This window comes from Ambystoma mexicanum, chromosome 4q (genome assembly GCF_040938575.1).
Source record: "Ambystoma mexicanum isolate Mex_15411 chromosome 4q, UKY_AmexF1_1, whole genome shotgun sequence".
Lineage (NCBI taxonomy): Eukaryota > Metazoa > Chordata > Amphibia > Caudata > Ambystomatidae > Ambystoma > Ambystoma mexicanum.
The window spans coordinates 978,770,685-978,794,943 of NC_090928.1; the positions used below are offsets into that span (position 1 = coordinate 978,770,685).

At 47.5% G+C, this 24,259-nt stretch overlaps 1 protein-coding gene across 3 annotated transcripts in view; it reads left to right on the forward strand.

The window, feature by feature from the left end:
- TATDN3 (TatD DNase domain containing 3) overlaps positions 1–24,259 on the forward strand; it is a 481,102-nt gene that overhangs the window by 215,313 nt on the left and 241,530 nt on the right. The gene's annotated exons all lie outside the window — the stretch shown is intronic.

Sequence of the window (24,259 nt, forward strand, 5' to 3'; positions counted from 1 at the left end):
GTGATGCAGACCCAGTGCATCCTGCTGTCATAGCAGCAACCTTTTTAAGCTGGGCCAGATATTTATGAATGATGCTTTTAAATATGTGTTATGTTTTCCTGCAGCGTGATACATTAATGTATTTTTTACTTTTCTGATGCATTATATTGTTTTTAGTTATATTACTCTTTTTCCAAAAGAAAAAGGAAGATTTTTAACAACCAACACCCTAACTACTAAAATATAGAATACATTGACAGCAGGAATACATGTCTTACTATCATATGGACAGCCAAGGGCAAAGGCAACCTAACCCTTATACTTCCTACGCGTTACCTCTAATTTTAGGAATATGAACACATACTCATTAACATCTTTATATTAATGTGCATTTGTTTGATAATCACATCCCTTTTTTAATGTGGTTGGACAGATTTTGTTACTATAGAGCTCAGAGATTAGGTTTGTAGACCCAGATATAAAGCCCAAGAAATTATGGGTTGTATAACATGTTAATAACCAAATGAAAATAAGGCATTCAAATGTGTTCTCTTCTATGTACAGTAAGAAAATTGAGAAAGAAAGAACATTGAGTACATTGAGCATCTAAGAGTGTCATGCTGCATGATATTGAAAAAAAGTCCCATGCCTGGATCTTTCCTTAAGCGCCACAATAGCAGGATCCCATCCGTTATATACTAAACCTACAGTCCGGGATTGAATAACAGCTTGTTTGTAAAATGGATCCCCAAAACTGTTAAATTCCTGAAAATGTGGATACCGTGGTGAGTTGGATGAATTCCCCATCTTTTCACACGAGGGAGATTAGCCGCTCGGGACTTGCCTTCTCTGGCCACTACTCAGTACTGCTTCCAGACGGTGGACGGACTGGGATCCTGTAGGCTAGCCCCCTCCAACAGGCGTATTTCACCCTCCAGGGTGTTAGAGAGCCTGTCATCAGGGACCATGAAACTCATGTCCTCACACGCCTCTCAAAATAGGTCAGTTGGATTCTCTAGAGCCCACCTAGCATGGATATGGGAAAATAAATCTCTGAAACGAGGTGTGCAGGGGAAAGCCCATTGTGACGAATCAGAGGATAGCGTCCCTTCTCCTCTAGGGGAAGACCTTTGCCATGGGGTCAGGGCGGTGCAATCACAGTACAATAATCCCCCTGGGGGGCGGTGCACAGCGGAAGGATAACCTGGGAGGGGAATCCCCTTATGCAACTAGGGACAATCATTTTCAGCAGACACTGTATAATCCTGCTGAAAATCCTTCAACCCCTTTTCAGGACTTAAATCCCCCTCCCATCGACCCTGATAGGACTGATATGTGTTATTGTAAAACTAATCCAAACAGTTGATTTGTGCAGAGTAAAGAGCTAACCAATATTGACGTTGACTTGTTACATCTAAAACCATGTACTGAGGCGAGGAAGAGGACTGTGGGGATGCTCTTAAGGCGGCTAAACCGAAGTGAGCAGTCCTGTCCTTCAACAAATCAGATTGGTGCAGAACAACTCCCTTTCCCCTGGAGTTCAAATGTACAACAGCTGAGAGTCCAAGGAGAATCCCTCTGTGTAGCGGTAACCAGTGAAGCAATGCAGTCAGCTGAAGAGCAGTGCAGAGAGAAGCGAGACCGACCCGGAAACAAGACGCTGGTTGCCGGCGAAGGAGAGGGAATGAACCTAGCGCAGCGGCCGGCTACTCAGAAGCTCACTTAACGGAGAAACACAAGAGCATCTTGCTGTGTTCCCGGCAACACTGAGGAGAGAGCGGACCGCGAGGACAACTTGGGACGCCGCAGACGAACAACTGAACAGAAAGCAAGTCAGATGACTACTCGAGCCTCGAGAAGCGATCCTGCCGCTCGGAAGATGCAATCTGAAAACAAAGGTACGTGTGCTGGTGGGGGAAAGAGAGCAGGTTGTGGGAAGCCAGGGGAAATGCAGAAAGGACCGAATGAAGGTCAGAATATATTACAGACTAATGCATTAAACGAAACACAGAGAAGTACTGGGATAAATACCCGAATCATTAATAAATGCATGACAAGTGAATACTAGACCAGTGAAAACCTAGCTTGGCAGGAGAGTGAACCAGGTTATTACAGACTACAATTGCAAGCTATTACAGACAACAGTTGAGAGCCTGGGACCCGCACCCATATAACGCCGAAAGTATGGGGGAGTCAGAGACTCCGTGTGAAGGCAAGATAGGAAATAAGGAACACTACGTTTGGCAGGAGTGTAAACCAAATGAAGCAAAGGTTGCATTGCGAGTTTGGGACCCGCACACAAGAGAGAGAGCATGGATAAAAGGGTCTGGGACCCTAAGCAGAAAAAAGGTGCTGGAACCTGATACCTGAAACAAAGACCATATATTAGCGAACTGGATCTTGGCAGGAGAGTGTACCAAGACCCTTCAAGTATTGTGAGTCTGGGATTTGCACCCAAATAAAAGGTTGGAACCAAAGGCGGGGGTCTAGGACCGTAGGACTGAGGACCATGTTGTACATCTAGAGAATCCTTTGTGTTTTTGTATATGAAGAGACTAGAAAGACATTTTACCTATTTAAGTCTAGGGCAAAGGAGCAACCCCCTAAAGTTGGAACATTATTTTCTTGAACATTGTTTTGAACCTTTTGGAAGCCCGACTGGCTGCGAAAAATTTTGTTGCCTTGAGTAACACAGTTTTCTTTAGTGCGAGATCACACTTGTACCATTTTGTTTGTTTGTAGTGTGAGGGACGTGACTGGGGCAGACTTTATACTTTTGGACAGTCTGACTGTTTTCACTAGTTCTGTTGAGGCAGGGAACCCCCTCTTAGATTTAGGGATAGAGAGGCCTATTTCCCCAACATTTCGCGATCAATAAAGGTCTGTCCCCAAAAACATGCCCCCCTTGCCTCCGAGCCTTACTACTGGCACCTCACACCGTCCATGCCTAGAATCGCTGAGCTTCAATTGTAAACCTGAAATGATCATGAGTAAACCAAAAGGCAAACAAAATTTGTCATGTGCAATATATGATATGTTGATTTATATCAAGCATCGCTGTCATTTATATGGTCTCTGGGCGCTCTATGAATGATCACTGTTATTATTATGGAGCAATAGAATGAGGGGGATATTTTGTTTTTAGAGTAAAATGTGGACAGAAGCAGTTCTTCTAACACTACTTATATTGGAATAGACACAAAGACAGCCTTGAGGCACAATACTTATGCTGCTAAATCTGTTACATCCTTGTTTTGTTGGGTTGTGGATTTGGGGCAAATTTAGAGAGAGTATATTTTTGGGACTGCATGAATTCACGGTCATACAAAAAGGCTCAAAATTGGCTATATCTGCTCAGAATAGCACCTGCTCACTGACAAATAATTTCTATTACAAAACATGATGTAATGTTCATTTTTTTGGTATCTGCGCATGTCTTATTCAAACACTGCCTTCAAGTGAGGGGAAAAAAAGAGGGCCTGGGGCACAAATAGGGACACTTTAAAATCCGTGTGAAACCATTTTTTGTTAATACAAATATTTGTCAGTGGTCAAGTTGAGACGTGAATTGGCAGCCTCAGAAATAACTCAAATTGGTCTACAATTCCTCCAAATAGGCCCTGACCACTGCCAAATATATAGAATGTGCAGTGTTTTGAATAATAACTGGGGAAAGGAGAGGAATCAATGGGAGAAAGTATGACAATCATTACTTACCGTAATAGCATTTCTGATGATTGTATCTGCTTAGATTCACATGCTGTGCATATAGTCTGACATCTAATGGTAATCACAGAGTATTGCATCTTTTTTCGTGGATCGAAAGGGGACGTCGACAAGGGCATGCCAGTAACACTATCCCTAAGGTGACGTGTAGTATTCCCAAAATCCCTCGCGTGTTGAGGTCCCTCCGATTTATTTCTGCCGTGAGGGAGCCTTATGACCATCGCGAGTGAGTACAGAGAGAGAGAGAGGTGTAAGATGTCTATGTTCCTTATACTCCAAGAGAGGAGGAAGGGTGGGCGCATGTGAATCTAAGCAGATACAATCATCAGAAATGCTATTACGGTAAGTAATGCATGTCTTCTGATGTTTGTTAATTTGCTTAGAAGCACGTGCTGTGCATAGACTAGCGAGCAGTACCCAGAGATGGTGGTGGTGGTGGTATGTGTGAAGGAACAGTAGCAAAGAAATGTCTTAGCACCGCTTGTCCCACCTGAGAACCAGACCTAGAGTGAGTATCCAGGCAGTAGTGTTGTGTAAAGGTGTGCACAGAACTTCAGATTGCTGCTTTACAAATGGACTCAAGAGGAGCATTTGCAATGAATGCTATGGAAGCCCATGTACCCCGAGTAGAGTGTGCTCTAGGCTTGAAGGGCAGATCTCTCTTGGCAAGAGTATAGCAAAGTGTGATGCAGTTTAAGGTCCACATTGAGATAGCTGATTTAGAGACAGGGTCATCTTCTCTGCCAGCTGCCACTGAAACGAAAAACTGGTTTGTTTTCCTTTGTGTTTTTGTCTTTTCCAGATAATAGATTACTGCTCTCCTCGCATTAAGTGCATTGAGGCTTCTTTTTGCCACGTTAGTGGGGTTCTGGAAAAAGGTGGGTAGTTCTATTGACTGGTTCACATGGAACTACGAAATAAATGTAGGCGCAAATCGTGGGTGAGTGCGCAGGACTGAATCATGCCAAATGGGTCTTGAACTGAAAGGGCCTGCAGTTCACTCTCTATTGATGTGACTGCCTCCAGGAAGGCGGTCTTGTAAGTGAGTGCCTTAATGCTAGCCTTATGCATAGGTTCAAAGGGAGGCCCCATTAGTCTAGTCAGTACAACATTCAGGTCCCATCCGGGAGCTGGGTTGGAGATAGGGGGATGAAGTCTTTTAGCCCCCTCCATAAAAGCTTTGATTACTGAAATTTTCCACCATTAAACCTTCTTCTGGGACGTGGTGTAAGCTGAAAGTGCAGCTAAGTGGATTTTTATGACCTCAGCAGCCAGGCTACTAAATTGAGTTTTCGGCATGCTGTCTTGTGACAGCATGTTGTACGGGCTTGCAGATTCCTTGCAGGGGAGACTGACATTGCCCTTAGCTGAGAGAACCAGGGTTGGCGGGCCCACATCGGGGCCACCAGAATCATTGTGACTGGTTCCTGGTGCATCTTGTTTAGTAAGGGAGTCGGTGGAAAAGTGTAGATAAATTTCCCTGACCATGTTATCCAGAGTCTGTTCCCCTTGGAGTGGTTCTGCGGGTACCTGGAGTCGTAATATCGGCAATTTGCATTCTCCAGAGTTGCGAACAAGTCGATCTCTGGAAAGCCTCAAGTCTGCAAAGACGTTGAAGACAAAGGGCCTCATTACAAGTCCTGCAGTAACCGTGCCGGTGTTACTGGCAGGTTGCCGCCCGACCCGTAATGATTTACCGACGCCTGATTTGCCAGTAACACCGGGGGATTACAACCCCGGCGTTCCGGAAAGTCAGGCGCCAGTAAATTGTAATTACCCATCCCCCTAGAGTCTCATAGCTCTCTATGGGAATGGGGAACACGAAATGAACCAGCACTGTTAATAGTGCTTCCGTGACGGCTTGCCTACCATGGTCGCTGTGTCTGGCAGGGTCAGCCCTATCAGGAACAGCGGCTCCGGCAGGCTAACCTGTAGCATGCCTGTCCGGAAACAACAGTGCCTTGTAATGAGGCCCAATGACTCTGTGTAATCACCATTCGTATTCTACGGATAGTGGGAAGTCTCTGCTGAGCACGTCCGCCAGAAGATTGAGTTCCCCTGGAATGTGTTGTGACAGGAGGAAAATCTTGTGTTTGAGAGCCCATTTCCATATGTTCTGTGACCGTTTGGATAGCCCAGGAGCGTGCGTGCCCCCTTGCTTCTTCCGGTAATACATTGCCGTGGTACTGTCCATGAGGACTAGGACTGTCTTTCATTGGAGGTGTGTTTGGAAGGCTTTCTGAGCCTTGAACACTGCTAGCAGTTACAACAGGTTTATGTGGTTGGATGCTACTGCTGGGGACCAAACGCTGTGCACCCTCTGATGAATGAGGTGAGCCTCCCACCCTGTCAGCGATGCATCCGTAGTGAGAGCGGAATCTACTGTGGGGGTGGTGAAGGTCTACCCCTGCAAGAGGTTTTCCCTTGACCACCACTGCAGAGAGAGAACAAGGGCTACCGAGACAACCACTAGATCATCCCATTGTCTGTTGGTGTGACAGCATTGGCTCGAGAGCCACTCTTGTATGGGGCGCATGCGCAAACGTGCGTGTGTGATTAGATAAATGCAGGAGGCCATCATCCCTAACAGTCGCATGGCTTTGCGTACGGTCACCTCACGATTGGCTCCATAGTGAGGGATCTGGAACAGCATGGTTTGAACCCTCTCCTTGGAGGGGAAGACATACTCACCAGTCTTCACAGAATCTCCGCGACCCGGCGCATCCTCCGTCGCCTTGTCGCCGGAATCCTGGCATCTGAAAAGACAAAACAAATAACAAGATGAGTCAATAGCCAACAAGGACAATCTTCTTTCACTGCAAGATACTTACTTGAATTCATCGCCCGAGGCATTCGTCTTCTGCACACCATTTCTTCTTACGCCGCACCTGTAGGGAGACAGTAGTCAGTTAAATATATTTGGACCATTATTCTTTGCCGGACTGTTTGGGAAATACAGACTCATACCTAAGTGCTTCTGCTTCCAATGAGGTGATCATCCCTTGGCTCAAGCTGCAAGAAAAAAAGGGAGAAAAGAGGGGCAAGAGTGAATAACAGACACTTTGAACTCTAAAGAACTATATGCTACTTACCTCGGAGTCATCAGTTGTCTGGAACTCGCCCAACTCCTTCAGACCAGTGAAGTAACTGGTTTTCTACGCGCCCCTGCCCCCCACGCAGGATGGAGAGCTCATCTTTTCAAACAATAAGGTGACACTATTGAAAGGGAATAAAGGAGGTGTTCAGTGGGGAACAATTGAGTGTGTGCATCCTCTCGCCCACGGGTTGCGAATTCCCTTTTTCCCACCTTTAGGAGATTATTCTTACGGGTCAAGCAGACGAAACTAGGAGGGCCAGTCCAGTCAGCCATCACTGCACTACGAGTCACGCTGGTGGAGTCCGTGGCAGTCCAGTTCCGTTCGCCCCTGTGGGGTCCAGGTGAGCTTAACAGAACGCGAAGCTTCTCTACAAACATCCACCCAGGCGTCATGGAGACCTCTGAGACTGGCCAATTAGCCCAACTACTAAGCGCACTTAGGGCAGAGTGCATTCCGCCAGTCAAGAGACTAATGCTCTTAGGAGAGAACTGGTTGTGTCCAAGGAATGTACGGATGATCTTGCCAGACAATTACTTCAAGCCCAAGCTGGGCACACACCTTTACCTGGACTCGGGGGAGCTGCGGCTCCAGTTCCATCAAGCAACCCAGTACAGATAAACCTACCAGGAACAGTTCCTTTAGCATCACCAGAATGCTTTGCAGGGGACCCAAAAAGGTTTGCTGTGTTTATGAACCAATGCCGCCTGCATTTTTTGTGTGGACTAGGAGCCTTTCTGAATGACCAAGCGAAGGTGGCCTTTGTATTATCATATCTCAGCGGCAGTGCTGCCGATTGGTCTATCCCATTATTCAATCAGGATTACCCCATTCTTCGGGATTTCCAAGGTTTTCAACTAAGTATGGAAAAACTATTTGCCGACATTCCCAAGGCCAGGCCTTGGATAACAAACTTTTGTCTTTACGGCAGGGTAACCAGGATTTGTTAACTTACATCGCAACTTTCAACAGATTGATAGTAGAAACCGGGTGGCCAGAGGTCAAACGAATTACATTATTTCATCGTGGTCTACAAGGTGAACTAAAAGACGTTCTGGCACAAGTAGTGAACCCACCCCAAGATTGTGCAGAATACATAGATCTGGTGGTCCAGTTGGATCACAGACTTCAGAATCGTAAGGCAGATCGAACCAGGTCGAAGAATCGTGTATTGGTAAGACCTAAAGACAATGTTATTCCTAAAGGAACTGATGTATCTGAACCTATGCAAATTGGAGGGGTTAAAGGACCTTTAATCAAAAAGAAAGGGAAAGAGGCGGCAGTTACAATTGTGTTTGTATTGTGGAACCTCGGGACACTTTTTACGGGATTGCCCAGTGAAACCACCCAAAAAGATGGTAGAAGCTGCTGACATAAGCAATGTAGAGTCTGAGTCGGGAAACAACCACGCCCGACAAGCGTAGAGGTCCGCTTGCCGAGCATGAAGAAGGACACTCAGGCCTCGCACCTAATTATACCAATGGTCCTTCTTGATTCCAGGCAACCATCTGGTATGCACGGAGTGAAAGCATACATTGATAGCGAGCTATAGGAAATTGCATGGACCATGAATTGGCTACAAGGATGAACCTACCTCTTTGCAAACAGACCACAACTGATGTCATTACCACTGTCGATGGGTCTGAAATTGCCTCCGGACCAGTGACTCATTCAACTTCGGAGATGACACTGTTGGGTCAAGATGGGCATCGAGAGAGCATTGTGTTTGACTTAATCAAGGTCCCCCTGTTCCAAATAATTCTGGGAATACCATGGTTGGAAAAACATAACCCTTGTATTGAATGGCAAGAAAAGAGAGTGACCTTCCCGGATTGTGTACACACTTGTTAACCAGTAGAAACCTTGGACAAAGGCCTGGCCACGGTCGCGAACCCGATGACTCAGTTACCTCAGGAATTTCAAGATGTTTTACAAAAAGACGAAGCAAGCACGTTACCACCTCACAGATCATATGATTGTCAGATCGATCTCTTACCCGGTGCCCAAGTTCCATGAAGTAGGATCTACGCCCTCACAGAACCTGAAAACCTCCACCTAGGGCAATATCTGGATCAATACCTTGCCAATGAGTTCATTCGTCCATCCAAGTCTCCAGCAGCATCAGCGTTATTCTGCGTGCCAAAAAAGGAAGGTGACCTTAGGACTTGCATATATTATCGTGCGTTAAATAAAATTATGGTAAAAAAACGATACCCGTTGCCCCTGTAACGCTCACCTGGCTCCCACGGAGGCGCTGACCTGGTCTGGATTGCTGTGACCTCTTCAAGCGTGATGCGCAGGATTCGAAACACCGACTGAACTGGACCCCCAAATCTGGCTTGTCTGGCCCATAGAAAAATCTTTCTGTAGGTGGAGAAAGGGGATTAACTGTCTGCAGAGTATTGTGATTACTTCCCACCTCCCCTTTGCTCTTCTCTGACCACCTCCGAAATCCCTAATCAAGGCTCACCTTAATGTTTGAATGGATGAGCTCTCCATCCTGCTTCTGGTGAAGGGGTGCGTATTTGACCAGTTACTTCACTGGTTTCGGAAGGCGAAATGCCGTAAGTATGCAGTTTAAAAAGTTCCAGAGTAGAGTCTTCTCTTTGTTTGCTTTTCTTAACCTGCGATCTGTCCTTATTTTCAGGTGCAGAGTGGAAGTGATGCTTCGAGGGATATTGCCAGAGATAAACTCAGGTGAGTCCGTGATAAAATGATCTCTTTAAATGTCTTTGAATCCCTCTAGTAATGTCTTTCTTTTTTCCCCTTAGGGGCCGGGGTGCGGTACCAGGCCAAGAAGTGGCGCCGACCCGAAATGAGGAGTGGTTCCGTCAAATATGGCCAGGTAAGTCTTGTGACGGAAAATCAGGCTTTCCTCATTTGTTCCTCCTGCTCACCTTTTGTCTCTTCTTCTCCCCTGCAGGTGCAGAGATGTGGCGGAATGCCCAGAAGTTCGTGGTGGATAGTGAAGAGCCCACGAGGCAGGTGAGTGATGCGCGGCGCTGCAACAAGTAGCGCGATGCTTTTAAAGAATGTCTATCTTCAGGATCGCTGGCATGATGGTTCCGGACACAGGTAGGAAGTTAAATTAAGTTCTTGGTTTTCACCTTTTCTCTTCCCTTCCTTCCTTTCAGGTATCCCAAGATCGAGGCGGGCGTGGCTGGAGGCAAGATGCAGGAGCAGGCACGGTGAGCGTTCAGCTGCTAGATGCAGAGCAACGCGAAGCACGTGTGTGCAGTCCGGGCGTGGTTTAAATAGCCTTGGAAGAAGTTCCAGGTAAGTATTCTTCCACAGTCCCCACCCAAGTAAAATAGTTCCTTTGATAAAATAGTCCCTCCTAAGCCTCATTTGGCTTGAGGTTTCATGCAGCATGGTCTGCGTCAGGTAAGTGCACCAAACATCCTCTTTTATGAGCATGGCGCCTATGGCACCAGGACTGATGTCCAACATGAGCCTGGCTCCAAAGGCGCCAGGACAAAGTCCAAAGAGCCCCTATTACGGGGCGCTGGGCTTTTACCCGAGGACATGATGCCTGCTCCCAGGGGTGCTGGGCCTGTCCTGGTGCTCCGGGGGTAGGCATCATGACAGCACTCCCCCCCAAGGCCCCTCCCAAGGTCGTTCCCTCTGGAGGTTTCGGTTTGTTTGGGAAATCCCAATGGAACTTTTTTACCAGCCGAGGTGCATGTACGTGGTCGCTGGGCTCCCAAGACCTTTCCTGAGGCCCGTACCCTTTCCAATCAATTAGATAGAAAAGTTTTGATTTTGAAATTTTAGAATCCAAAATGTTCTTCACCTCGAATTCAGGCTCCCCATTAATCTGAATTGGTTCTGGTGGCTTTATTAATCTGGTTCCTAGTTGCACTGGTTTCAAAAGTGACACATGAAAAACGGGATGAATCCGCATGTTAGCTGGCAGATCGAGCTTGACTGCCACTGGATTAATGATAGTTTTGATCGAATAAGGGCCCAAATGCCTTGGATTAAAGGTCCGAGGTCCCTTGAGCAATAAATGTTTGGTAGCCAACCATACTTGGTCTCCTATTTGGTATGAAGGCGCCTCCTTCCGATGCAGATCTGCATTTTTCTTGTATTTCTCTTTCGCTTGTTGCAAATGGGCAGTTGCATTCTTGAATGCTTGAGTTATAGTGTAATGCAAATGGTCTACTGCGGGCATTTCAAGGCTCAGAGGAGAGTCCAGGTCTGAAGTACGAGGGTGATGTCCATATAGGGTGTAAAAGGGGCTTTGTCCAGTTCCAGAGTGCACCGAGTTATTGTATGCATATTCGGCCACCCATAACAAATCCTTCCAATTACCCTCCGATTGGTGCAACATACACCGTAGGTATTGTTCAAGGGTCTGGTTCGTTCTCTCCGTCTGACCATCGGTCTGTGGGTGATGGCTGATTGAGAGTCTTACGTAGATTTGTGCCAGTTGACAACACCTTTTCCAAAAATGTGAAATAAACTGGCTTCCCCGGTCGGAGACTAATATGGACGGGAATCCATGCAAGCGGATGATATTTTCGAGGAATTCCTTAGCAAGGACAGAAGCTGAAGGTAATCCTTTCAACGGAATAAAATGAGCCATTTTAGAAAATAGATCCACCACAACCAGAATAGTATTGTATCCATTACAAGGGGGCAGGTCCGTGATAAAATCTAGTGACAAGGTGTGCCAAGGCACTGGTGGAATGTCTAAAGGCTGAAGAAGACCGGCGGGTTTTGTCTTTTGGCCTTTGTTTTGGGCGCAATCTCCACAGGACTTCACGAAAGATTTAATATCCTTTCGCCAGGAAGGCCACCAGAATTGTCGTTTAATTTTTTCCTCAGTTTTGGCAATGCCAGGATGTCCTTCCATCAGGGTATCATGATGACGGGAAATAACCAGTTCTTGTAATTCCTTTTCTGGCAGAAATAAGCGTCCTTGGAAGTAAGGTAGGCCATCGTTGACCGAAAAGTAAGACCCCCTTTGGATCCAATCCTGCAAGGCGGTAGAGTCCAGGAGTTGTTTTACTCGTGCTTGAATGTCTTCAAAGGTTTGTAAGGAGGTTAATCCCAAAATTCTTTGTTCCGGAATGATCGGCACAGGTTCTGAATTAGTGTCTATTTCTCCCATTCCTATTCTAGATAGTGCGTCTGCTTTGCCATTCTTACAGCCGGGACGGTACAAAGCCCATCGGAGCTGACGTGATGATTGAGCCTTGGCATTCTTTAAATATTGTACATTTCGGTGATCAGTGATCACGGTGATGGTGTGCCTGGTGCCAAGAAGATAATGCCGCCAAGCCTTAAAGGCGGACTTAATGGCTAATAATTCCTTATCGGTAATTGCATAATTTACCTCAGGCGGTGAGAACTTTCTGGACCAAAATGCTACAGGATGCAGTTGGTTGGTTTCAGGGTCTCTTTGAGACAGGACAGCTCCCATGGCTAAACTGGACGCGTCAGTTTCGACTATGTATGGGAGATCGGGACGCGGGTGCTTCAAAATAGGTGCAGACGTGAATTTAGCTTTCAATTCCTGAAAGGCCTGTTCGGCTTCCTTGGTCCATTCGAAACGTTTATTTTTCCACAAAAGTGCAGTGATGGGTTGTACTACACGTGAAAATTCCGGAATAAATCTGCGATAAAAATTGGCAAAACCAAGCATGCTTTGGACCCCTTTTACCGAGCTAGAAGATGGCCATTTGGGGATGGCCTCCACTTTCCGTGAGTCCATTCGGACCCCATTAGGTGTCAGGATGAAACCAAGAAACTCCACCTCGGTGGTATGGAAAGCACACTTTTCCAGCTTAGCAAACAGTTTGTGCTGGCGCAATTTCTCAAGGATGGCCCGGACAGGCTTTCTGTGATCAGATTCCGAAAGAGGAGTACACAAGAATGTCATCGATATATACGACAACACAAACATCGATAAGTTCCCGAAGGACATCGTTCATGAAGAATTGGAAGGCAGCAGGCGCGTTGCACAACCCAATAGGCATCACCTGGTATTCGAATAAACCATATTTTGTACGGAAGGCTGTTTTCCATTCGTCGCCTTCTTTTACTCGCACCAGATGATAAGCCCCCCGGAGATCTAACTTGGTGTATACGCAGGCGTCCTTCACCTGGTCAAGGAGTTCAGGGATCAAAGGCAGAGGGTAACGGTTTTTAACCGTTATCTGGTTCAATGCGCAGTAGTCGATACAAGTTCTAAGGTCGCCTTCTTTTTTGGGCACGAAAAACAAAGCCGAGGATGCCGGGGACTTTGACGGGCAAATGAAACCATTGGCTAGGTATTGATCTAAATATTGTCTCAAATGCCGGTTCTCAGGTTCAGTAAGGGCATAAATCCTGCTACAAGGGGGTTGTGCACCAGATCAATTTGGCAATCGTACAATCTGTGGGGGGGTAACGTGTTGGCCTGTTCCTTTTGGAAGACGTCCTGAAAGTCTTGGTATTCCGGAGGTAGTTGCATGGAGACAGAGGTTACAGATGCTAGACTAATCTTCAGATTTTCTGGGTAGCAGGTTTGTGCACAATCCGGGAAGGTTATTCTCTTTGCTCGCCAATCAATTCGAGGATTATGTGTCTCTAACCAAGGAATTCCAAGAATAACCTGAAACTGTGGGGCCTTGATTACGTCAAACACAACTGCCTCCCGATGGCCGTCCGGACCAATAAGAGTCACCTCAGTAGTGGAATGTGTTACCGGTCCTGGGGCAATTTCAGTTCCATCGACTGTGGTGATGACATCTTTGCTGGTTTTTGGACGCAGAGGGAGGTTAATCCTAGAGACCAATTCACGATCCACATAGTTTCCTATAGCCCCACTATCGATGTATGCCTTTATTGCATGCAACCGCTTAGGCTGTTCCGGATCTATGAGAACCATTGGCACAATGAAATGCGAGGTCTGAGAGTTAGTTTTCAAGCTCGGCAAGCGGACCCCTACGCTTGTCGGGCGGAGTCGTTTCCCGAAACAGTCTACATGGTTTTTATCAGCGGCTCCTACCACCTTCTTGGGTGGTTTTGCCGGGCAATCTCGTAGAAAGTGTCCAGAGTTCCCACAATAAAGACATAATTTTAACTGCCTCCTCCTTTCACGTTCCTTTTGGGTTAAAGGTCCTCTAACCCCTCCAATTTGCATAGGCTCGGAGACATCGGCACCCTTGGGAGTGACATGGGTCTTGACCAACACCCGGGTTTCAAACTTGGACCGATCCGCTTTTCGGTTTTGGAGCCTGTGATCCAATTGGACCACTAAGTCTATATATTCTGTGCATTCTTGGGGCGGATTTACAACTTGGGCCAAGAAATCTTTAAGTTCTCCGCGTAGACCCCGATAGAATAATGTGATTCTTTTATCCTCTGGCCACCCAGTTTCCACGATTAGTCTTTTAAAGGTTGCTATGTAGGAGAGGAGGTCTTAGTTGCCCTGTCGCAGGGATAGAAGTTCATCATCCAGAACTTGTCCCTGAGAATGTGGAGCAAATAATCTCTCCATGCTTGCTTGAAATCCTTGGAAATCCCGGAGGATTGGGTCATCTTGAGTAACCAGTGGTACTGACCAATCGGCAGCACAGCCGCTAAGGTATGACAACACAAAAGCTACCTTGGTCTGGTCATTAGGGAAGGCCCCAGGTCTGCATAGGAAGTGCAAACAACATTGATTTATGAATACGGCGAACCGTTTGGGGTCCCCAGCAAAGCGTTCAGGTGGGGCCAGCGGCATATTTCCAGGTAGATTGATTTGCGCAGGGTTACTTGAAGCCACAGGAACAGAATTCCCCCCGGAACCAGTTAGAGGGGTTTGCCCAGCTTGACCTTGCAATACCTGCCTAGCCAGGTCCTCAGTTCGTTCCTTAGATACGATTATTTCCCTCCTGAGGGCATTAGTCTCTTGACGAGCGGCATGTACTTCGGCCCGTAATTCCCCCAGTAATTGGGCCAACATATCAGTCTCAGAAGTTTCCATAGCGCCTGGGTGGGAATTTGTAGGAAGGCTTCGCGTTCTGTAACGCTCACCTGGCTCCCACGGAAGCGCTGACCTGGTCTGGATTGCTGTGACCTCTTCAAGCGTGATGCGCAGGATTCGAAACACCGACTGAACTGGACCCCCAAATCTGGCTTGTCTGGCCCGTAGAAAAATCTTTCTGTAGGTGGAGAAAGGGGATTAACTGTCTGCAGAGTAGTGTGATTGCTTCCCACCTCCCCTTTGCTCTTCTCTGACCACCTCTGAAATCCCCAATCAAGGCTCACCTTAATGTTTGAATGGATGAGCTCTCCATCCTGCTTCTGGTGCAGGGGCGCGTATTTGACCAGTTACTTCACTGGTTTTGGAAGGCGAAATGCCGTAAGTATGCAGTTTAAAAAGTTCCAGAGTAGAGTCTTCTCTTTGTTTGCTTTTCTTAACCTGCGATCTGTCCTTATTTACAGGTGCAGAGTGGAAGTGATGCTTCGAGGGATATTGCCGGAGATAAACTCAGGTGAGTTTGTGATAAAATGATCCCTTTAAATGTCTTTGAATCCCTCTAGTAATGTCTTTCTTTTTTCCCCTTAGGGGCCGGGGTGCGGTACCAGGCCAAGAAGTGGCGCCGACACGAAATGAGGAGTGGTTCTGTCAAATATGGCCAGGTAAGTCTTGTGACGGAAAATCAGGCTTTCCTCATTTGTTCCTCCTGCTCACCTTTTGTCTCTTCTTCTCCCCTGCAGGTGCAGAGATGTGGCGGAATGCCCAGAAGGTTGCGGTGGATAGTGAAGAGCCCACGAGGCAGGTGAGTGATGCGCGGCGCTGCAACAAGTAGCGCGATGCTAAGAATCTCTATCTTCAGGATCGCTGGCGTGATGGTTCCGGACACAGGTAGGAAGTTAGATTAAGTTCTTGGTTTTCACCTTTTCTCTTCCCTTCCTTCCTTCCAGGTATCCCAAGATCGAGGCGTGCGTGGCTGGAGGCAAGATGCAGGAGCAGGCACGGTGAGCGTTCAGCCGCTAGATGCAGAGCAACGCAAAGCACGTGTGGCAGTCCGGGCGTGGTTTAAATAGCCTTGGAAGAAGTTCCAGGTAAGTATTCTTCCACGGTCCCCACCCAAGTAAAATAGTTCCTTTGATAAAATAGTCCCTCCTAAGCCTCATTTGGCTTGAGGCTTCATGCAGCATGGTCTACGTCAGGTAAGTGCACCAAACACCCTCTTTTATGAGCCTGGCGCCTATGGCGCCAGGACTGATGTCCAACATGAGCCTGGCGCCAGAGGCGCCAGGACAAAGTCCAAAGAGCCCCTATTAGGGGCTGCTGGGCTTTTACCCGAGGGCATGATGTCTGCTCCCGGGGGTGCTGGGCCTGTCCTGGTGCTCCGGGGGTAGGCATCATGACAGCCCCTGATCCCAGAATTACTGGACCAAGTAAAAGAAGCCTGTATCTACACGAAGTTAGACCTTAGAGGGGCATATCATCTGGTACGAGTTAAGAAAGGCGATGAATGGAAGACTGCCTTTCGCACCAAGTACGGATTGTTCGAATACCAGGTGATGCCTTTCGGGCTATGCAATGCACCGGCAGCCTTCCACTATTTTATGAACGATGTCCTTCGTGAACTCATTGACGTCTGTGTTGTCTTATACATAGACGACATTTTAGTGTACTCCTCCTCAGAATCAGACCATGTGAAACATGTTTGTGCTGTCCTTGAAAAACTACGTAAGCATCGGCTATATGCGAAATTGGAAAAGTGCGTCTTCCACTCTACTGAAGTAGAATTCCTTGGATTTATCCTGACCCCAAATGGAGTTCAAATGGATTCACGAAAGGTGGACGCTATCCTCAAGTGGCCTTCACCCACCTCAGTTAAAGGAGTACAAAGCATGCTCGGATTTGCTAATTTCTACCGCAGATTTATTCCTGAATTCTCAGATATTGTACACCCTATCACGGCCCTTTTGCGAAAGAATAAACGCTTCCTATGGACCGAAGAAGCAGAAAGGGCCTTCCAGAATCTAAAACAAACATTCACTTCTGCTCCCATTTTAAGACATCCACGTCCTGAACTTCCATACGTAGTGGAAACTGACGCATCCAGTTTAGCCATGGGGGCCATTCTTTCTCAGAAGGATCTTGAGACTGGCCAACTTCATCCAGTGGCATTCTGGTCAAGAAAATTCTCAGCACCTGAACTAAACTATGCTGTTACCGACAAGGAGCTACTGGCCATCAAGTCAGCGTTTAAGGCTTGGCGGCATTATCTTCTCGGTGCTAGGCATACCATCACTGAAATCACCGATCACAGGAATTTGCAATACTTAAAGACAGCCAAGGCCCAATCATCACGTCAGCTTAGGTGGGCCTTATTCCTTGCGGAATTTGATTTCGTGATTACTTATCGACCAGGTTGCCGAAATGGCAAAGCTGATGCCCTGTCCCGTATCGGAATGGGAGAAGCAGGTTGAAGCTCTGACCCAGTACCTATAATTTCGGTGAAAAGAATACTTGGTATATCCACTCTGCAAACTCTAGATGGCGTCCATATTAAAATCAATGTTGTGGCTTGACAAATTTGTTCGCTGGGCACAAGTCTAACACAGGGCGCATGGTGAGATACTTTTTGGGTACAAGGAAGTACACTGAATAAATACCCTTGTTTACCTGATGAATGGGTACGACTTCTATGGCGCCCTTTTCCTGAAGGATCTGCATCTCTTCCAGCAGAATCTGCAGGTGTGCTGGCAATAGGCCTCTGGTGCTTGGGGGATGGTATTGGGGTGGCCGGTGTAACCCGATACAATAAATGTGGGCAACGGTCTTGAGCACCCACTGGTCTGAATTGATCCCCTCACATGCATGAAGAAAAGATGTTAAACGTCCCCCGACCGGGGAGGCATGGGAGGGGACCCGGACTGGCGAGTCATTTCTGAGCGGAGGCCAGGGTGAATCTGGAGTGGATTGTCTGCCTTTGCCTCTTGGCTGTCCCCTCTTGCTGGTTTTGGCTGTTACCAGCTGTGCCTTGTCTGGTGGACCATGGTGTACCTCATGTACCATTCTGGTTGTGTGGAGATCGGGAAAGAACTGCCCCCGAAAGCAACGGCGAGAGTTCCCTCCCCGTTAAGTTCTAGCAGTGATCTGATTAAGAGACTTAAGAGTCTTGTGCTCTTTTTTCACCTTCTCTAAGACATCATCCACTGCCTTGCCAAACAAATTTGTGTCTTCCGCCTGTTTGTTTATTATCTGGCTTAAACCCTGAGTTCTTTAGCCAGGCGTGCCTTTTGAGCAGAGTACCCTGGCCAGAGTCCGCCCTGCTGTCTCTGCTGCATCCAACTTATTTTTTACGATGTTGTGGGTCACCTGTTTCCCTTCTGAGACAATCGCCAGTAGGCATGATTGCACCGGTTCAGGGACTTCTTGGAGGCCTACATCACTATAACTCGCAAGAAGGGTAGTAATATTAGCAATTCTTGTTGAATATGCCGCTGAAGTGTTGATGCATTTGCCAAGGGTGTACAATTTCTTGCAGTCTTTGTCGGAGGGTGCTTCTGCAGTAGACAATAGGGCCCCGGCCCTCTTCCTGGTGGTAGTGATGACCAGGGAGTCTGGAGTGGCTAGCCCTCGGATGTACAACGGGTCAGAGGGAGAGGGGCGAAACAGTTTCTCGACCCAAGGGTTGACAGCCCTTGTAAGGGATGGGGACAGCAAAGAAGGTGCGAGGCGCATCTTGATGGAATTTAGCAGTGGGATTGCCTGACTTGTGGGGGGTTTCTCTATCAGGATGTCCTCAACAAAGTCAGTGTCGTGTACAGCTTCCTGCGTGGCAATTTGGAAATGGTCCGCAGCACTTTTCAGGATTGCATTAAAAGCCATCTGATCGTCAATAGGCAAAGCTTGCCTCTGTGGAGGCGAAGAGGAAGGATCCAGACAAATGGCATCTGGGTCAGTGGGGGAAAGCTAAGGTGCTTCCTCTACAGGCTGATTTTGACCCCAATCTGGGCACTGGTCTGTCCTGGCCAAATGGATTGTCTTCCTGACCATAGGGATCCTCGTAGACCTCTTCAGGTTCTGAGAACTCAGTTTGGCTTGAAAGTTTCTTTACCTTTGGAAAACTAGGGCAGGAATCCTCCTCCCTAAGTCTCTTAAGGGTAATACACGTTTCTGAAAAGTCTACAAACTGTGATAGTTTGTCCATATAGTTCTCAAACCTCACTCTGGTCCACAGGGATGAGCAAGAGGGGTCAGGGGTGGGGGGAGGGCTCTCCAGGAGGAAAGGTGTACTTAGAAGGAAGGAACTTATCAGACAAAGTCTTTGGGACCCTTCAGAATACTCCTCTCGACGAGAGGATGTGGTTTTTGGTTTATTTGCAGCTGAAACAATGGCTGTGAGACTTGCGCATAGCTCTGGCGGATGAGGGCGAAATTTCAACGCGCCTGTAGGCGTCGTCGAGCTCTTCAGCTCCGCCGAAACCGTTGGGGCTGACGCGCTCTTAGACGGCACATCAGCAATCCTTTTTTTTTTAGAAGAGACGCCCTTAAGGGTGAAATTGCCCAGACTCATGCCGAGACGACGGATGCAGGGAGGGCGGCCGATCGTGAGGATCGGTAGGCACCATCGAATTTTTCGGTGGGCCTGTTGGCATCTGATGCTTCCTCGACGGATAGCTTGTGGGGTTGTATGCTTATCCTTAAGGTGGTGCAGGTGTGCCCTTGTCCGCCGGGGTGTGATCTCCCCATAGCAGTACTGGTGGCCTGCCTGCCGGGGACGGGCAACCGTTTCGTCCACCTATCTTTGAGCGTCTTTGGACGAAAAAGTTTGCAAGACGTGCAGGATCGCTTGTTGTGGTCACGAGGTAGACACTAATTGCACTTGCGATGGGGGTCCTTGCAAGGGTATTTTCCGTTACAAGACGGACAAAATTTAAATGGAGTCTTCTCCATAGCATAGGTAAAGGGGCGGCAGCCAGACCAAAAAGGGAAAGAGAGAGGAAAAGGAAATGCATTCTCCGAGAATCAAACCCCGGGGCCCCACTCTCCCTACTGTATAGGCCTGGCCGAGGCCGTGCACCAGTCGCCGAAAGCAGTAGACGTAGGGGTCCACGAAGTAGCCGTCGAAGATGAAAGTCAAGGACTAAACAACCATCGGCCATGGGACAAAGAAGTTATGATTTTGCAATATATCTCTTACGAGCTCTGCATAAGGCGACCAACTAGTTGGGCGGAAAAAAACAAAATCGGAGGCACCTCGACGCGTGAGGGATTTTGGATACACTACACGTCACGTTAGGGATAGTGTTACAGGCACGCCCATGTTGACGTCCCCTTTCGATCCTCAAGATGCAATACTCTGCGATTACCACTAGATGTCGGACTATATGCACAACCCATTCGCCAAAATAGCCGTAAGCATCTTGCTGTCCTGATTCAGCAATGACAGTGGTCTATAGGATCCACAGTCTGTATCTACTTTATTCGGTTTGAGTAGTGGGATTATCAGGGCCTCTCTCATGCTCTCTGGGAGGATATTCCCTTTCCCCATCCACTCAGGGATCTGCGTATAATGTTCTGTAATAATCTGAGAAAACTTTGTTTATACCTGCCTGCGTATTCACCTCGTCTTGATCTATGTTTTGAATGGAGCATGTAGGGGATTTGGTGGCCCTGCGTCTACACAGCCAGGCTAGCATTCGCCCAGGCTTATCACCTTGTGCATGACTCCTCTCCAAGTATCTCGCATGGTTACATTTCCCCAACCCGTCCCACTGTACTATGCATGCCTGCTTTAATCGGATTACTTCTTCTACATGTTCCCTGTTTACATTGGCCTCCCTCTCTACTACTAACAATTTCTCCTCTATGTTTTTTAAGTCATTTAGCAATCAGCCAAAATGTATGCAGTAACAGCATGTTGCTTCCTTCCTGTGCACCAGCAGCTTAGACTAACCAAACCTCTCCTATCCTTAACTCCTCAGAACCATGGAAATGTCCACTCAGGAACGACTACAGAGGGCAAAAATCTTGTATTTTATTGAAAACAGAATTACATATGTGTGTGTCATAACTATGAAATGTATGCATAAAATGTGAAATGTGATTCAAACTGACACACAGAACAAAGTAAAAAGTGCCTGGACAAAGCCCAAGGAGGGGCGAAACAGTAGCACGTGCAAAGATATGTTGGCAAAAGTTGTTTTTTTTTACAGAATCACACATCTTTCACTTGCACAAATGCTTTTTTGAAGAATGATACATCTTCCACCAACCAAGTCACCACAAGTTAAATAACGGAGGGAAATATACTAAATAACTTTTGTGTATATGATAAATGTGAAACACATTGAATAAACACTAGGTGAAGTAACTTGTGTTCATATGATGAATATGAAACAAACTGAATAAATTGTAACATTGTATGACAAAACACAAACAAGTGTGTACTCACAATTATTACGTAATTTAGGAACTTGTGAGGACAGCTGAATTAAAAAGCGCACAGGCTCACATAGAAAAAACTTCCCCTCTCCTTAAACTATAGACCGACAGGTGAATATCGGTCTCTATGGAGCATGCAGCCACTGACCTGCAACTAAATTTGGTTAAGTCAGTTATCAAGCAAACACAACAACAGAAAGGAATCGAAACAAACTAAACCGCGGGTAGAGTGCACAGACTGATGCTATTCACCAAAAGCAAGAAACAAGTTTACAATAATATCTCTCGGTTCTCTAGCATGCCATGTATCATAGCCATTCTGCCTTCATTGTCTGTCTTCGTGGTCAACACTTTAAATGGTATGGCAGGGTCCACCCAGATAATGCCCCTTTTGCATATGTCGAGTAAGTGGAGCCCACTAGAACTCCTCCTCATGCACCCGCCAGGTTCTTCTGCTTTTGTGCATCTAAATGTGTTTCCTGTAATAACGCTAGCCCCACTTTATACCTTTTTAATGTACATGTTCACCCTTCTACGTTTAACATAATTATTAAGACCCCTGACATTCCATGTCATGATTTTGACTGTGTCACCCATCATATTTCCATATCCAGGGAATCAATGGGGCCGCCAGTCTGATGCCAGCCATAGTAAATGTTTAATGCAGCGTTTATTCTTATATGCCAGGCTCGCCTCCCTTTTACCACCCTCCAGCCCCCAACCAGCCCCACACCAAACTCAAACTTAACATATCCAGCTATGCTAAGCATGCTAGGACTTCCCCGTTTCCGCTCCAATCGCCTAGTCGCCAGACTAGTCTCCTGGTGCCCTACGGGCAGGCACTGTTCAGTAACCCTTAAATTGACTCTCGAGGGGGTAGCGGGTCTGCACTTAGCGTTCCCTCTACCAGGTTTCTGTGGTTGACCATATTGTTCCTGTAATGACTTCAACTTATTGTATCGCTACAATACTTTATATCTGCAACTTTCTCCATGTGGCCTGGACATATCCCCATGCTGACAAACCCAGCTATACATCCCCAGGTCCGTTATCTTGTCTGCTCCAACTCTGTCCCATCTGCTCTAAGTACATTGGCTTTGTTCAGTTGTCTCCGGGATCTGTGTACTGTCCATCCAATCCTGTGCTTCCATCGGCGTCTCAAAGAAAAGTACTTTGCAGTTGTAGATCACCTTCAGCTTCGCCAGGTATATCAACATGTACTTTAGGCCGCCTTTCGGAGCCTCGCCTTCGTAACAATGTATTGGGCCCTCATCTTTTGAACTTGGAAGATATTGGGCCTCATTACGACCCTGGCACTAAGGGATTACCGGTACCGGTAAGGGTACCCGTACCGGTAATCCCTTAGCGCCTGATTACGAGGTCCCTTTGCGGGTTGGAGACTTTAACGCCTGCTTTTTTGCAGGCGTTAAAAACCAACCCGCAAAAGGACCTTGGTGCTAAGTACGATGCCGCAATTTGCGGAACTGTACTTAGCGCCTTCCCCATTCCCATTGAGCCCTATGGGGCAAAAATGGGAATGGGGAAGGGCAATGGCGGCATGGGGAATTACCGCCCCGCCAACCTCGGAATGGGGCGGTAATTCCCCATTCCGCCATGGCGGAGTCGGTAAGTTACCGGCATGGACCATGGTGCTGTTAGCACCATGGTCCAACGCCAGGGTCGTAATGAGGCCCATAGCCTGGATACACTGAGATCTTTGCTGATGCCCTCTGTCCCTCCCAACCTGGAAAAGGCCAGGGTTTTCTCTCAGTCTTTATAAATTAACACTTTGACTATCATGGGCCTGGGCGGTGCGCCCGGCGGCGGCGTCCTCTTGAGGGAGTGATGCGCTTTTTCTATCGTGAACCCCTGCGTGAGTTCCCCCATACCTATTTCCTGTAACAGCACATTTTCAATGTATGTTGTGGGGTTGGATCCTTCTGTCCCTTCATGTAGCCCAATGCTTCGTATGTTATTACGGTGTGCCTGACCTTCCGCGTCCTCTGCTCTGTCTTCCAGTAGTTTAACTCTCTGCAGGAGGATGTCAGTGTCTCTCGTCGTCGGCACCCTGACCTCCGTGTTTTCTTTAACTTTCTCCTCCAGTTTCCCAGTGCGTTCCACTATGGCACGTACATCTTGCCGCAATAGTCCCACATCAATGCCTACCGCGTCAATCTTGACTTCTAGCATTGCTTGAAGTGCTGCAATAACCTCCAGGATCTGTTGGTTCCCCGAGTCCGCCATATTCGCTGCGGGAGTCACCTGTTTTGTCCCCACTGTCACCCTCTTGTCGGTGTGCTTGGCTTTTCGTGAATGTTTCCAATGTAGTCTGTTTGTTCTTAGCCTTATTGCCATTAGTCGCCATTGTGCTTCACCAGCCTTGTCTTCTGCTCTGCCTTCCGGTGTTCTGAGGGGTATTTCCACCTCTTGTGGTCTTTAGTGCTTGGTCTATTGCCTTGCGTCAGGACAAGGACCCTCGCGTCTGAGTGGCCCCAAACCCCCTTCCACAGCAGCTGCACTATGTATATTGCTCAAGACAGCTTCCACACCTTGTATTCCTCTAGAAGAGCTAGATGCAGTGCCTGTTGTCCCCAGTAGGGGTTTGGGTACTCTGAGGCCTGGCTTTCCTGCCATCCCCCAGCCTGCTCCCTGGCCTTATTGTATGGTATAAGCAGTTGGATTCCAAATTTGCCAGGCGAAATGCTTGTGCACTAGGGTGAGAGCGTACTATATTGTTGTGCCCTCCCGATGTGTCTGTGTTATTGCTTCTCACCGGGACTGTGGGGGAGCTTAGGGCTCACCTTGTGCTCTGTACTGTTGAACCAGCCCTCTCCCCTTCTCCTTGAGCTTCCCACCCCTCCATGCAATTGTCTAGGACCCTCTGACCTGGTTGCAGACCACGAATCAATGGCGCACGTGTCCCCTTTCAGACTGGGACATAAAAGTTCACTCCTTGTCCCCCTCCTGTACTCAGCTTCTCTCTTTCGCTGTGTCCCCTTGTCAGCGTGTCTCTGCGTAGCAATGCTGCACTCCTTTCGTCGCAGTGCCACGCAATGTTTCATATCCTAGC